Below are 6834 nucleotides of genomic sequence, written 5' to 3'. Positions count from 1 at the left end.
AGGAGAGGATGAGATTTCCCAAAGCTACCTCTTACCACTTCCCTCCCCCAATCTCATCCCTCCATCTATTGGTGAGAAGCCTCCTAAAGTTGGCCTGAGGCTCCTGAGGGACTGGTTCCACCGGAGTCTTTAACCAGGACCCCATCCTCCTTGGGACCTGCAATAGAGATAAGAATCAGAGCACAATCCTCAAATAATTCCCACAAATTTGGAGCTGATTCTTAACTGAAAAAAAAAAAAAAAAAGAAGAAAGCTTTCTATCCAGAGGATTCTGTGCTCTGCGAGGAAGACATACCTTGTCTAAGGGTTAGCTTCATCAGAAAGAGAACTAGGAGGAATCTGTCTCCCAAGATGACATCATCCAAGCTTGTGTGATTTCATCTAAGGAGGGGGATTTATTTTTGATATACAAGACTGAAAAGACTTAAAGCATGACATGTAAAATTATTTAAAAGATGTGATGAATAAAGCTTTCTTGAAGTCTTGAGTTGGAAGGAGTGGAGTGAGGGGCAGGTCATGAAGCACATAGCAGGACATAATTTAAATCAGATGTCAGAGGTCACTGCTCCTAAAGCCATTGGCTGGACTGACACATGGAGAAGATGCTTCCAGCCATTCTCTTCTCAGCCTTGCCCATCCCAGACTCTATCAGCTCTCTTTCTTAAATCCCAGGGTTATCCCCAAGCCTGCCTTTTTTTTTTTTTTTTAACTTTTATTTTAGGGTCAGGGGTCCATGTGCAGGTTTGTTACCTAGGTAAACTTGTGTCACAGGGGTTTGGTGTACAGATTATTTCATCATCCATGTACTAAGCTTAGTATCCACTAGTTATTTTTCCTGATTCTCTCCTTCCTTCCACCCTTCACCCTCAAGTAGGCCCCAGTGTCTGTTCTCCTCTGTGTGTCCATGTCCATCATTTAGCTGGTCTTGAACTCCGAACTGAGAACATGTGGTATTTGGTTTTCTGTTCTTGCATTAGTTTGCTAAGGATAATAGCCTCCAGCTTCATCCATGTTCCTGCAAAGGGCATGATCTCATTCTTTTTTATGGCTGCATAGTATTCCATGGTGCATATGTACCACACTTTCTTTATTCTATCTGTCACTGATGGGCATTTAGGTTGATTCCACGTTTTTGCTATTGTGAATAGTGCTGCAATGAACATAGGCATGCATATGTCTTTATGATAGAATGATTTATATTCTTGTGGATATATACCCAGTAATGGAATTGCTGGGTTGAATGGTACCTCTGTTTTTATGTCTTTGAGGAATTGGCACACTGCTTTCCACAATGGCAGAAGTAATTTACACTCCCACCAACAGTGTTAAGCATTCCCTTTTCTCCGCAACCTCACCAGCATCTGTTATTTTTTGATCTTTTAATAATCACCATTCTGACTGGTGTGAGATGGTATCTCATTGTGGTTTTGGTTTGCATTTCTTTAATGATCAGTGCTATTGAGGTTTTTTTAGTATACTTGTTGGCCACATGTTTGTCTTCTTTTGAAAAGTGCCTGTTCATGTCCTTTGCCTACTTTTTGATGGGGTTGTTTGTTTTCTTCCAGGCCTGTCTTTCATTTGATTAAAAAAAACCTGTGGATCTGCTTTTTTATTTTTATTTTTATTTTTTGAGATGCAGTCTTGCTCTGTCACCCAGGCTGGAGTGCAATGGTGCGATCTCAGCTCACTGCAACCTCTGCCTCCCGGGTTCAAGGGATTCTCCTGCCTCAGCCTCCCAAGTAGCTGGGATTACAGATGCCTGCCACCAGGCTGGGCTAATTTTTATATTTTTTAGTAGAGATGGGATTTCACCATGTTGGTCAGGCTGGTCTCGAACTCCTGACCTCAGGTGATCCACCCGCCTTGGCCTCCCAAAATGCTGGGATTACAGGCGTGAGCCACCGTGCCCGGCCTGGATCTGCTTTTTCTATAAAATTATATCTTTCTTGAGGTGGGAGAGCCTTTTTAAAAAGTCCTATTTTCTTTCCTTTGAAAAAATTCATACATATACATGATTAAAAACATCAAAAATGGAAGAAAATGAAAAGTTAGGTCTCCTTTCTTCTGTTTACCCTTAGATGTCTCCGCTAGAGCCACCATTAAGAGTTTTTTGGCTGGGCGCAGTGTCTCATGCCTGTAATCCCAACACTTTGAGAGGCCGAGGCGGGCGGATCACCAGGTCAGGAGATCGAGACCATCCTGGCTAACACGGTGAAGCCCTATCTCTACTAAAAAAAAACAAAAAATTAGCCGGGCGTGGTGGCGGGCGCCTGTATTCCAAGCTACTCAGGAGGCTGAGGCAGGACAATGGCGTGAACCCGGGAGGCGGAGCTTGCAGTGAGCTGAGATCGTGCCACTGCACTCCAGCCTGGGTGACAGAGACTCCGTCTCAAAAAAAAAAAAAAAAAAAAACTTTTTAAAAGAGTTTTTGTTACTTTCCAGAAATATGCCATGTACATTATTTACACACAAACACACCGTCATCCTACTAGACCTCTCTGGAGTCTTCATCTCAGCCCTCCCTCCCTTCCCCTTCCTAGACACACTTGCTTCCCTTGGCCTCAGGCACAGCTCTCTGTTCTCCTGTCTTACTGACTGCTCCTTTGGTGGGTCCTTTCCTGGCTCTATTTTATCTCTCAATCTCTAAATATTGGAGGGCCCCAGGACAGTGACCTGGGTCCACTTTTCTATCTGCCTCACTTCCTAAGAGATCCCTTCTCCAGCCTTATGGCTTTGCGGATCACCTTCACTGCTGGCTCCTGCGTCCCTGGCCTCCATGCGCCACTCCAGACCCACTTGCAATCCTTCTCCTCCCTGCTCTGGGCTGGGGACTGACCCGTATGTGCTGCATCCATGGGCTCCCTTGCTCTCTGGCTTCCCACGGCCTTTGGAGGAGGGGTGGAGAGTGAGGTCAGGATATTTGTTCTCCCTGTAGGGTTGCCATGGACTGGCTGCATTTTTCCACCAAAGGCCTCAGCTCCTGTCAGTTGGCAACATACAAACTTGTCTATTAAAAGATAAATCCCAGGCTGGTGTGGTGACTCACGCCTGTAATCCCAGCACTTTGGGAGGCCAAGGCGGGTGGATCACATGAGGTCAGGAGTTCAAGACCAGCCTGGCCAACATGGTGAAATGCTGTCTCTACTAAAAATACAAAAATTAGCCAGGTGTGGTGGTACACACCTGTAATCCCAGCTACTCAGGAGGCTGAGGCAGGAGAATCACTTGAACCTGGGAGGCGGAGGTTGCAGTGAGCTGAGATTGCACCATTGCACCCCAGCCCGGGCGACAGAGCAAGACTCCATCTCAAAAAAAAAAAAAAAAAAAAGATAAATAAATCCCCTTCCTTGGATGAAATCACATGAGTTCGGATGTTGTCTTCTCCACTCAGCTATCTTTTAGCTATCTTTGTCCCCAGGTTCCAGCGACTCCCTCTTCTCACTCCTTCAGAACTAGGTTACTCATACACTGTTACTAGCCCTGGGGGCCTACACTGCCCTCCTGGTTTCTCTACATCCTGCTACTCTTTTCTAAAGGCTCCTTTTATTAAACCCTCCTCAAATTTCTCAATTCCAGGGTGCCAGCTGTCTCTCCCTGGGACCCTCTCTGCTACAAATTCCAAACAGCTCTCATGTTTCCATCACTCCTGAATTCCCAACCCATGTGAGTTCAGACTGATTCTTCACCCCGGTCCCCCAAAATCTTGCTCCTCCCACCAGCTTCCCTCTCCTGATGTAAGATAACTCTATGCTTATAGTTACACACTCCTCTTTCTCTCATACTTACATCTGGGACTATCAGCAAATCCTATCAGCTCTACTATCAGAATGTACCCAGAAGCAGATCACTGCGTGACATCTCCTACCATCCTGGTCCAGCCCTACTGTATCTCCCATGGTTGCAGCAGCCTCCTTCCTGGGCTCCCAGATTCTACCATTGCCCCTCTCTAGTAGTCTCCACTCAGCAGCCAGAGGGATCCTTTAAAACCTAAGTTGAGTCATGTCACTTCTTTGTGCAAGACCCTCCAGTGGCTATGAAAGCCAAAATCCTCAAAAAGCCTAGGAAGTCCTACCTGACCCTCCTCCTCTCCTTCACTACCGTTCCTCCTACCACTGTGACCCTGCCTGCTCCTCTTCGGCTTTGCTGGCCTCCTGACTGGTCTTCATGTCCAAGTAAAATCCTGGGCACAGGCTAGGCCCTACACCGGGCAGATAGGGGACATTCTCTCCCATCATTCTGGTCTCTGCTCCCAAGTCAACTTGTCCCAGAGGCCTTCCCTGACCACCCAATTTAACATAGCACAACCCTGACATTTTCTGTACCCCTTGCTCTGACTGAGTCTCCTCTATAGCAGTTATCACCACTTGATGCATTTTACGGGTTTTCCCCCATCCCCATAAGCTGTTTTGTTCTCTGTTTTATTGCCAGTATCTGCAATGTGCCATGCACTTTGTAGGTGCTCAAAACATGTCTGTTGAATGAATATATACCTTCAAGAAATGACCAGGCCAGGTGTGGTGACTCACGCCTGTAATCCCAGCACTTTGGGAGGCTGAGGGGGGTGGATCTCTTGAGCCCAGGAGTTCAAGACCTGCGTAGGCAACATAGTGAGACCCCCATCTCTACAAAAAAATTGAAAAATATTATCCAGGCATGGTGGCATGCACCTGTGGTCTCAGCTACTTGGAAGGCTGAGGTGGGAGGATCACTTAAGCCCAGGAGGTCAAGGGTGCAGTGAGCCATGATTGCACCACTGCACTGCAGCCCAGGAGACAGAACAAGACCCTGTCACACACACACACACAAAAGACCATAATGGGGAACACAGAGCTGGCTCATAAACAGCTGCCTCATTCTTTTTCACAGCACATAGTATTCCAGAGTACGGATGTACCATGCCATTTTTTAGACTAGTTTCCTATGATGGACATCTAGGTGGGTTCTAACCTTCAGTATTTCAAATGATGCTGCTGAAAACTCTCTTAAGCATTTATCTTTGTATTTCTCAGTAGGATAAGTCCCTAGATGTGCGATTGTTAGGTCAAAAGGTATGCTCATTTAAAATTCTGATCATATTTCCAAGTTGTTCTCCAAACTGGCAGACCCAGCCAGTTCTCTCTCCCTGACAACAGTGGATAAACACTGCTGTTTCCCCATCTGCTCCAACACCATGCAGTATCAGACTTTTTCATCTTGGTCAATAGGGATGGGTATTTCTGTGTTCAGTCGGCATTTCTCTAATATGGTAGTGAAGCCTAGTTTCCTTTGGAACTTTTCCAGGGGTTACACCGGCCAAGGCCTGATTGGAGACGCCTGGGACCCTACCGAGCTAGCGGGGGCGGGGGGGCGGGGGCGGGGGTGGGGGCCTGCCTCCTGCCCCTGGCCGCGACCGCCCCTGGCCGCGACAGCACCCACGACTCCGATCGCTGCTCCTTCTTTTTCTGCGCTTTCCTTTCTCCCCCACAAGCTTCTGATTCTTGGAACCAGGCTCGGTTACCTCACGCGAGTGACTTCATATCCGGGACTTTCTGGGAATTCTCAGCAGCACTTTTTCGTAAGAAACGTAACTGGGGAGGCGCGGGGTGGGAAGGGGGTGGTGGGCGGAGCTTTTGAGGAAGAAGAGAGAGAACAGCTCAGGACCAGCTTCCTTTTTCCGATTAGGTCGGGTGGAGCTGGCAGGGCGGGCGGGCGAGCTGCTGCCAGCGAGACTCGAGTACCGCCCCCTTGGCCGCAGCAGGGCACCCCCGCGCCTGCCTTCCGGGACTCAGGTGGGGGTTGGGGACACGGACCTCAGTCCTCATAGCTCCTGATTTGGGACCAGGGAGTGGTTCCTGAGGGTTCCCAGGCAAAGCCTCTGCTAGAGTTTTCTTCGGAAGTTAGCTGGGCATCTAACTAGGCAGCTCTGCCACAGGTTGCGGGGAGGGACAGCATAACCAAAACCAGAGCCCCATTGTGATTTTTGTGGGCCCTAAGTACTTTTTGCCTTAATGGGCTCCTTTTCCATAAAAAAAATTTAAAAGTATATTTTACGACTGTGGTGGTATAAAGCCAAATATGTTAATGTTATATATTCAAACAATTTCTTCGGCCTGAAGGTTTGTTTTTCCCTTCTGATGGTAAAATAAGTTAAAACATTTTCATGAGCTTCTAAAAGGATTGTGGACCCTAGGCACTGTTGCCCCCTGTGCCGGATGGGTGAGTTGGCCCTGGGTAAAATCAGGGCGATGTGACACAGCCTGGAAAGAACATGAAAGGATCTAGACGATAGAATTCTCCCCTCCTGGAGGAGGTCATAAACACAGTAACAGCTGCACAGGAAGGGCCTTGAATGACCTAAGAAGCGTGGATTTTAAGGCGACAGAGGTGGTGAGAAACTGCTGCAAGGCTGGATTGGAGGACTGATGGTTTGGGGGTGGCACTGGTGGTGGGGAGAGAAATGAGGAGGCTGTTGCTATGGTAGTCACATGTTGGAGCTCACAAATCAACGTGGAAATGAAGCAGGGGGCAAGGGGAAGACATACTTGGGAAGCCAAAGCCCACTGATATGAGGTGGTAATGCAGGGAGAAGCCCGGGCTATCTTCTCTGGCTTGGGTGAATGGCAGATGCTGCTACCCCTCTTGGAAAATAGGAAGACAGGAGGAGAACCTCTATGTGCTCCAGGACTTTGGGAAGATCAAATGGAAGGTCTTTCACAAATAACAAAGCAAGGAGACTTCGAGTAACTTCACGGGGTTGTGGGCAGCTTCAGGGCCACCTCTTGCCCAGACCCTGCAATTGTTCCTAACAGGCATTCTAACCCCACCCCTGCTGCCTGAGCTGCCTCCCCACAGCTC

The sequence above is a fragment of the Nomascus leucogenys genome, chromosome 4 (genome assembly GCF_006542625.1).
Source record: "Nomascus leucogenys isolate Asia chromosome 4, Asia_NLE_v1, whole genome shotgun sequence".
In the NCBI taxonomy this organism is placed as follows: Eukaryota; Metazoa; Chordata; class Mammalia; order Primates; family Hylobatidae; genus Nomascus; species Nomascus leucogenys.
Note: the sequence above shows the minus strand (reverse complement) of the source record.